The sequence below is a fragment of the Convolutriloba macropyga genome, chromosome 13, assembly GCF_964194025.1.
Source record: "Convolutriloba macropyga chromosome 13, txConMacr16.3, whole genome shotgun sequence".
Lineage (NCBI taxonomy): Eukaryota > Metazoa > Xenacoelomorpha > Acoela > Convolutidae > Convolutriloba > Convolutriloba macropyga.
This window is the reverse complement of record NC_134480.1, coordinates 26,427,402-26,436,667: the sequence shown is the minus strand read 5'-3', so window position 1 is coordinate 26,436,667 and position 9,266 is coordinate 26,427,402. Positions and strand designations below refer to the sequence as shown.

At 36.3% G+C, this 9,266-nt stretch overlaps 1 protein-coding gene across 3 annotated transcripts in view; it reads right to left on the bottom strand.

Annotated features, from left to right (window-relative positions):
• Window positions 1–9,266, bottom strand: part of LOC142351847 (bestrophin-3-like) — a 464,737-nt gene that overhangs the window by 442,376 nt on the left and 13,095 nt on the right. The gene's annotated exons all lie outside the window — the stretch shown is intronic.

Genomic DNA, 9,266 nt, shown 5'->3' with positions numbered 1-9,266 from the left:
TGATTAGGTGCAGATGAGGAATGATAAAGGGAAGCAGTTAAGTTAACACGCAGCCCTACTCTACACACATCACTCACTCAATACAACCCAAACAGGCAATTGATAAAATCAATCAAACTCAAACTTCACACCCCACTGCCTCACAATGTCATAAAAATCTCCTGAAAGTAAACAATGTCAGACTTGGAAATAAACACTTGTAAATTAAACATTTCATCCAGCTTCAAATAAATAGAACCAGTAATTGAAATAGAACCAACTGAGCTCCTTCGTAGAAAATTTCGCGTCAATTCCTATGGTTTTTGGTATGATCAAAATTTCCGGAATCAATTATTTCATACAGAATTATACAATTAATTCAATTAAATAAGCAAAGAATTTGGATGGTAATCAGCTAAAATTCCCAGCAGAAAATGATCAAATCATTTGGGTCAAATCTATTTTTTGTATACAATATAATATTTTTTAGCTCAGCTCATCATCATTCTCTATTCATCGCTATCGATGCACAACAATAAGGAAGAAGTTTCATTACCAAGTACGAAAAAATATTCGAGACTAAAACACACTTATGTCGCACTACAGGACTGGTTATTAATGTGTCAATTAGGTACGCCGGATCAAATGTTTCTTAGGATCAGCAAAGATTTTGAACAATCTTTTAACTTGAATGCACCTTGAAATTGGCAGAAAAGGTTGTAGAAATCAGTAGAAACTAATAGAAGAATTATACATAGGGAATAAATTTTAAATTGACAAGATACTTGCTTAGAGAACTCATGGTCAAAATCAGTTCTTAGTTTAGTTGAGTTTCAGAAAGTTTTATTGCGATCAAGCGTGTACCCACAAATGACCATGATACCCACGCAATTGGGTCTTTGCCCTTATTTGTTTCCATGAACCTACGAAATGGGATCCTCACAATTTCGTCCTCATCAACCCACCACACATTCGGTTTGAAAAAATGAGGATTATCTCCACTCAATGGGTGACAAACTAGTTCTCACCCAGTAAGAACTAGGCAACCAAAATATGGGTGAGCCAAGACTATGAATTAACCATTGTGGAGCTGAAGGTGTTATCGCTTGAATGAGTCTAATAAGAGGGGACTTTTTGCAATCAGCGCTAAGGCTGAACATCTCATTAAGGTCACTGTAACTCCTTGAGGTAACCGATTGTAGGCAATTGATAAACTAGCCGTTCGAAAGATTCAATTATAGGCAAGCAAGAAGGCAATTTTTTCCTTTATCTTTAAGAGGGCATTTTAGTCATTTTTGAAGCGATAGGAAATATGCGTTTGTTGATCGGAAACTGCATTTGAGTTCCATATAGAGTTCGATCTCTTTAAGTGCTCCAGGAAAAAACAATTTGATTTTCAATTGCTCTGCCAGAACTTCATTTCTCCCACTTTTGATCTTGAAGCTACAAATTTTATTTTGAGACCAATAACGAGAAAGTAAATGTAAAATTTGATGATAATATCCCTAATCTAAAAACAGCCGGAACTGCTTAGATAGCTATATAAACAATCCGTCTGATTCATGATTAAGGATAGTTTATTTAGATTTTACATTCTTTTTCTAGTGTTTGTTATAAAGTTTTTTTCTCTACCATGAAGATCAAATCCGGGAGAAATAGAATTCTTGCAATGTAATTGAAAATCAAACTGCATTTCTTTTCGTTAACAACCATATTAATGCATTGCGTTTTTCCTTTAACTTGTGTATTCCCCACTTTCTGTTCATTGATTTTTTTGACAAATTCACACTGTTATTTAAATCTAATAGAGATCCCAAAAAATAAAGCACCACTGGTTTATAGTTTTCCACTTGCAAGTTTAATTAAAATTCTGTAGTTCGTTTTGTTACAAACCTCATCTTTTTGGGCTATATTGCCTTTCTTGAAACAGTTTTTGTTAATCTTCAGAATATAGAAAAAAGTCATTTGTTTGTGCTATCAATGACCCACCAGTTGCCTGGCATCCAATCCCTAGTCGGGGCCTTTACTTTAAGTAAAATGAATTGAGGACCGTCTTGAACTTATCCATAGGAGTTACGTTATACATTGAGGAACGAAAATGCCCGTTCTGTCAAAGCGGAACACTGGAGAGGCTGGGTGATCAGGCATTAAACTTCACTATCGTCGGATATGATATCGCGGCAAGATAGAGTGGGAGATAGAAAATCAGCTGCATGCTCGACTTCAAGTTTGGCTCAGTGGCAATGTTTTTTTCCCTTTATAGTAACTTGACATATTGATGACACTTTAGACAATTTGATGACTCAAGAAAAACATTTTTAATTTATGCCTTTATACTTTAAGAGCAATAACCAAACGGTTCAATCGGCGTCAAACCATTCAATCGGTGAGGATATCAAACACTGTTTTTGTGCAGTTTTATCCCTTAAATAATGTTTTTCTTTCGATATCACTTATTCATTTGCCCCACTTAATCATAATCAACATGTGATTATTAACAGAGAGTTTGTTGCCTAGTAATCTCTCGAAATACCGTTTCTGTGTATCTGTTCAACGTTTATAACAAAAATATTCTAATTCGTGCTTAAGTATTGGCCAGACGGACCTGGGTCGCCGACAGGGGGTTCCGGTGTGACCGAGTTCTTGGTCTGGAAAAATTTTTGGTCGCGCCGCCCGTCTAACCCATACGGATATTGGGTCTGTTCTGTCTGACCCATTCCTGAATTGGGTATGTTCGCTCTGGTCAATACCCAAACATCGGTCTGTTTCGTCTTGTCCTTATCCAATCTTCGGTCTGTTCGGTCTGGCCAATACCCAAACATCGGTCTGCTTCGTCTGGCTGATACCCAGTCACGGGTCTGTTCGCTCTGGCCCATATCCAATATTCGGTCTGTTTCGTCTGGCCCATACCCAGTCACCGGTCTGTTCGCTCTGGCCCGTTCCCAATCGTCGGTCTGTTTCGTCTGGTTCATACCCAGGCTTCGGTCTGTTTGGTCTGGACCATACCCAATCATCGGTCTCCTCGGTTTAGCCGGTCGGTCCCCTTCAGAGGAAGTTTTGATAAACTGGAGTCCACGAATTCTCTTATGGAAAGATGTATAAACTCATCCATTGAGTCAGAAAAAGACACTAAATGGTATATACTAAATAAAAATTGTTGTCAACAGTTGGGTTTTGTTTTCTTTGGCAAAGCTTTCATAATTGGTTTTTCCTTAGGTGAACTAAATGGTGCAAACATCAGTTTTTATGAACTGAATATATTATAGCAAAAGGGTAATGCAAAATGAATATTTTATACCTCTGGCCCAGGTATTGGGTCTGTTCGGTCTGGCCCAGTGTTGGCCTTGGGTCTGTTCGGTCTGGCCCAGCTACTGACTCTTTTCGGTCTGGTACAGTGTTGGTCTTGGGTCTGTTCGGTCTGGCCCAGTGTTGGCCTTGGGTCTGTTCGGTCTGGCCCAGGTACTGACTCTTTTCGGTCTGGCCCAGTGTTGGCCTTGGGTCTGTTTGGTCTGGCCCAGGTCCTGAGTTTTTTCTGTCTGGTCCAGTGTTGGCCTTGGGACTGTTCGGTCTGACCCAGGGTGACCAAGGTCTGTTCTGTCTGGCCCATACCTGAATTCGGGTCTGTTCTGTCTGAAACCCCCTGTCCGCGACCCAAGTCCGTCTGGCCCATACCTGTCTTGGGTCGCGGACTTCATCTTGGGTTTACATAGGTGAATAGAAATTTATCCTAAATAATTGGTCATAAATGCTTTGCTTGCCGAACACAAGAACCAATTTAACTATCGGGAGCAATTTTTCGCCCACACGATGATGTCTTAAGAACAGTTTACATAGTGGAACCACACAATTATGCTTAAAACTACCCAGGTTGAGGTCCCAGACGGAAAGTCGATATGTCCAGACCGTCCCAGACGGAAAGTGCCTATGTCCAGACTTTCGTGCGTTCACCAGACGTTCGTGCGTTCATGTCCAGACTTTCGTGCGTTCACCAGACTTTCGTGCGTTCATGTCCAGACTTTCGTGCGTTCACCAGACTTTCGTGCGTTCATGTCCAGACTTTCGTGCGTTCATGTCCAGACTTTCGTGCGTTCATGTCCAGACTTTCGTGCGTTCATGTCCAGATTTTCGTGCGTTCGACAGACTTTCGTGCGTTCACCAGACTTTCGTGCGTTCACCAGACTTTCGTGCGTTTATGTCCAGACTTTCGTGCGTTCACCAGACTTTCGTGCGTTTTTCCTTGTTTCCAGACCATGTAAATTTGAACGCACGACACCACCGTCGTGCGTTCATCTGGGTCTGGACATATCGACTTTCCGTCTGGGACCTCAACCTGGGTACTTAAAACATTCCATTCCTCATCGAATAGGCTCTTCGATCTGATAGTAATCAGTCATCTCCTTTTTCTAGTGGCCCAGCCAATAGTTCATAAAACTATCACCTCTTATTGGGCGGCAAAAAGCGTTCTAAACTGAATTCAGATCAAGCTTGCAGCTTATAATTCAGTTTTGATTATGCATAATTGAGTTTCAAAATGCGCAATCTTCAATCTGAAAATATACATCAACTTTCAACCAGCGCCTCTTATGTAGAGCTTGAAGCTTGAATACTTGTAAAGCGGCAAAACATTGCATCGTCCCAATACTGATTTCACTTTGTCCCTCCCGGGTTGAGGTTTGGCGGTGAATTTTCGTAAGAAATGCGGTGAAAAAACATAATTTTCACCCCGTATTTCTGACATCGTTTTGCGGATTTCTAACATCTTTTTGCTGTGAATGCGGTGAATCGCTGTGAATTATTTATTTTCACCGCGTTCTCAGTATTCTTACGAAAAAGAAGCTTCCTTACAGGGGTTCGAACGTCATATCTCCTACATGACTTCAACTTCTAATTCCACTGTGCCAACTATCACGTACTTCTAGTATATTTCTTGTGAGCGTGAATCAGATTCAGTAAACATTGGTTAGCAAATGCGGTCACCGAATTCACCGCTTTCAGCGGATTTCTTACAATAATTTGCCACAAAGTCGATACGGTGAATATTTGAAAGAAATGCGGTAAATTTTGCGGTGAACTTTTGTGAGAAATGCGGTGAAATACTTGTTTTCACCGCATTCACCTCAATCATCGCATTTCTAAAAAAATTCACCGCGTTTCTTAGAAAAGTTCACCCAAAGGTTTTTGGGTAAACTTTTTCTAAGAGATGCGGTGAATGCAGTGAAATTTTGTGAGAAATGCTTTGATTACGGTCATTGCGCTGAACAAAATTTTCACTGCATTTCACTGCATTTCGTACAAAAGTTCACCTCGAAATTCACCTCATTTCTTACAAAAAATTCACCGAATCTGATTTCCATGTTTAATGAATCTGATTTAAATTCACAAGACTATCATTGAATTACTTGACAGTTGGCGCAGTGGAACAAGAAGTTGAGTGCACGCAGGAGCAAAGAGGTTCGAACACCTGTAAAGAAGCTTGTTTTTTGTAGGAATACTGAAGTAGTGGGGAAAAGGTGATATTCCGCCATTTCTTGTTTCACTTGGTGCAAAACACTAGTGTCGAGTTAAGCTGGTAATTAATCGTTATCAGACGGATAGTTCGAGTTCTATCCCCACTGACCCCAGTGGACGTATCCCAGATACTAGTATAAAACAAGCGAGACCGTGTAACAAGCACGTAAAACCAACTTGCGAAAAACTTGAACAAAAAAGAAAACTTGAACAAAAAATGAAAGAAATATTAAAATAATAAAAATTTTCATATATCCCCTAATCAATATTTAATCAATCTAAAACTAAAATTTTCTGTCTCACTTGGTGTAGTGGTTAAATCATCGAGTCTAGTTAAGTTGCTTTAGCAAAGGGAAGGTTTGGGTTCCTTCCTCACTAACTCCAGTGAACGTCCCCCGATCGGCGAAGCCGCTTTTCAGGATTTGATGAATTACTATGAAACTCAATGAGATAAAAAAAACCAAATTCACAGTTCTTAAAAAGGATGATCCCTGCTGTGAGACTCTATATGGGACACACTGTGATGGGTATACAGTCAAAAACACTGAGATGGTGGAAACACAGTGATTAGTGTTTTTCAGTGTAACTTGAATAAAAAACTAGCTTATTATTTATTCTAAATCTGGTATTAATTAAGAAAAAAGGTCTAAATCTAAAATGTCAAAAAAACCCAAAAACTACATGACAGATAAAATAAAAGAAGAAGAATTAACTTCTTGAATATTATACTTATAAACATGCTCTATGAATTGATTTCTAGTATGACCATATCTATATCTATGAAGATAAATACATAGTCTACATTTCCTATTTCTAAATCTATATAGTGATATATGTTTATAAACATTACACATACTACATGTTAGATATTGATCAGGATTAGAATAATGATATCCCAAATGTTCTATATAATCTTTCACTCTAACCATATTTTTACATACATAATAAGAATATTCTATTTCTTTAAAAATATTACAACATTCTTTCCAAGAGTTATTTTTACACTTATCACACTTCATTTTTCACTTTCGAAAAATTATTTTGTTTTCCAAAATTTTCCCTCAATAATTACATCATGTCTCAATCAATTAATACTAGTGTCATAAACTTCTGCGACGTCTGTAATTTATCCTTTGAATCAAAGAAGGGTTTATACAGGCATCAATCATACGATCTCAAACATAAGGAACTATTGGAGAAAATGTTTGAGTCTGGAGAAGAAGAAATCCCGGAGAAGGTGTATAATTCGGATGAAGATGATTATATTATTAAAACTAAGACCAAAACTTAGAATATTATTAAAACTAAGGACTTTATTAAAACTGAAAATAAAACTGGACCATGCTGGGTTTGTGGCGATAAGTTTAAAAATCAGATAGGTCTACAAAATCATATGAATAAACACTGGAGAGAAAACGTTGTCTTAAACGATCCACGAAGTAACTTTGCTAATCAGGGAACCTGCTTCGCAGATAATTATAATATTAAATCAAGCTTTAATCAAAGGCAGTTATATATTACTAAATCTAATAGTAGTTTTATCAAGGATATTAATGAACCAGCAGATTACATATTAGACGAGTTTAAACCATTTAAATCATATAAATATAAAGTTACTGCCAATTGCTTATATAAGAAGAGACTCAGAAGAAGAAAAGACTACTAATATAAACTTTAGAACCGATGAATATATGGATAAAGATCATCGACTGAATCTAAACCAATGGCTTGATCATGTTAGAGAAACGTATGAGGGTTACGGCTACGATTATGAGTTTATTGGAATAACAGACATGCAAATAAATATAGAAAGGACTAAACCATCATTAGGATCTTATACTGAACTGCCACCAGGTCTAAGAGATAAAACAAAAGCGATTTTAAATATTAGAATTAGTTGGTTTAAACCATTGGTTTAGACTCAGAAGAAGAAAAGACTACTAATATAAACTTTAGAACCGATGAATATATGGATAAAGATCATCGACTGAATCTAAACCAATGGCTTGATCATGTTAGAGAAACGTATGAGGGTTACGGCTACGATTATGAGTTTATTGGAATAACAGACATGCAAATAAATATAGAAAGGACTAAACCATCATTAGGATCTTATACTGAACTGCCACCAGGTCTAAGAGATAAAACAAAAGCGATTTTAAATATTAGAATTAGTTGGTTTAAACCATTGGTTTAGACTCAGAAGAAGAAAAGACTACTAATATAAACTTTAGAACCGATGAATATATGGATAAAGATCATCGACTGAATCTAAACCAATGGCTTGATCATGTCAGAGAAACGTATGAGGGTTACGGCTACGATTATGAGTTTATTGGAATAACAGACATGCAAATAAATATAGAAAGGACTAAACCATCATTAGGATCTTATACTGAACTGCCACCAGGTCTAAGAGATAAAACAAAAGCGATTTTAAATATTAGAATTAATAAATTTAACTGTCTACAATTATGTATTACAGCTGCATTGCATCCTGTAACCGAACATGCAACTCGAGAAAAAAAGAGTATTAGTAATTTAGTCGATGACTGGGAATATAATGAAACTGCATATGATTATATAACAAAAATCCAAAATAAATATAATATCAATATTTGGTTTTACAGACCTACGGTCGTGCTTCACCACAGGCCTGCTCAAGATAGTAACATAGCCAAGACAAAATGCTTAGAGAAATGTTCTAACTTTGTAAAAGGTAGACATAATGTAAGAATACTAGCATGGAATGAACACTGTTCCCCAATTAAAAATTTAGATGTATTACTAAAAAGACCTAACATCAAACATGCCAAGTTCTGGTTTTGTGATAATTGTACCTATTGGTTTAGTTCTCAACATAAATATGAAACCCATGAATGCTGTGTCCAAATCAAACCAAAGATTGTTTGCCCTAAGTTAAAACAAATTAAATTCAAGAATCAACATAGACAACAAGAAGTGAATAATGTTATATTTAGTGATATTGAATGTTACATGAAAGGAACAAGCGAAAAGATTGGTAGCAATACATATAAGATATCTGAACATGTACCTATTGCTATTGGCTATAGGTGGCATAGCAAAGATGAAGTTCGCAGATCATACTTTGGTCCAGACTGCATCAAAGATTATGTTAGAGATTTATTAGAACTGGAAACAAAACATAGTATTAAGATAAACAAAGCAATGATATTTACAGAAGAAGACAAATTGTATCATGATGCTAATGATATATGCCACATTTGTAATAAAAACTGTGTTAATAAAGTTAGAGATCACTGTCATCAAACAGGTAGATATAGAGGTCCAGCATGTAATATTTCTAACTTACACTATAAACATCAAAACTTCATTACTGTAATATTCCATAATGGTAAAGGCTATGACTTCAATCTATTATTTAAAGAGATATTTAAACAGAATAATAGCAAGAGAAGAATTGATATCTTACCTAGTACTAATGGTAAAGCTAGAATGTTTAGAGTGGGTATATTAAAGTTTATAGATAGTTACAGTTTCATGACAATGTCTCTTGATAAAATAACAAAGGTTTACAACATAAAAAATAAAACATTATATCCTTATGAATACTCCAAAGATGAGAATAGCTATAATAATAAACTGGGTAATCTATCAATTCAAGACTTTAGATCATCACTAACAACTAAATTACCAACTCAAGATGAAGTAGATGATTTTAATAATTGTAATAGTAATAAAACAGGTAAAGAATTAACATTAGAATATATGGAAAATGATATATTCATATTAGGACA